Below are 339 nucleotides of genomic sequence, written 5' to 3' on the forward strand. Positions count from 1 at the left end.
AGGCGGGCAGTTTGCTGCGGTGGCTGGGGGGGGGTTTCCGTCCCTCGGGGAGGTGCAGGTGTGAGAGCCGGCTCGCCCCCTGCCGCGCACGGAGATGACAAAACGTGGGCACGATGTTTGGTCTGCCCGTGAAACCAGCAGCAGGCGTAGGAGTAAGGAGGAACGTCTTGGCTTCAGAGGGTTCATTGCAGTGAGGGAGAGGGCAGGAACAGGGGTGTGGATGGGGATTTTCGGAGGGTGCGAGGGAGGAGGCTCGGGCAGGAGGGGCGGTCGGGTGGGGATGTGAAAGGCATTGAAGCAGGAGCTGGGCAGACTTGTAGGGGGAGGCAAAGGGCTGCG

General features: G+C 64.3%; 1 protein-coding gene across 1 annotated transcript in view; it reads right to left on the reverse strand.

The window, feature by feature from the left end:
- Nucleotides 1-339, reverse strand: part of ECRG4 (ECRG4 augurin precursor) — a 5,894-nt gene that overhangs the window by 3,158 nt on the left and 2,397 nt on the right. The gene's annotated exons all lie outside the window — the stretch shown is intronic.

Source organism: Egretta garzetta, unplaced genomic scaffold (assembly GCF_000687185.1).
Source record: "Egretta garzetta isolate BGI_Z169 unplaced genomic scaffold, ASM68718v1 scaffold5, whole genome shotgun sequence".
Taxonomy (NCBI): domain Eukaryota; kingdom Metazoa; phylum Chordata; class Aves; order Pelecaniformes; family Ardeidae; genus Egretta; species Egretta garzetta.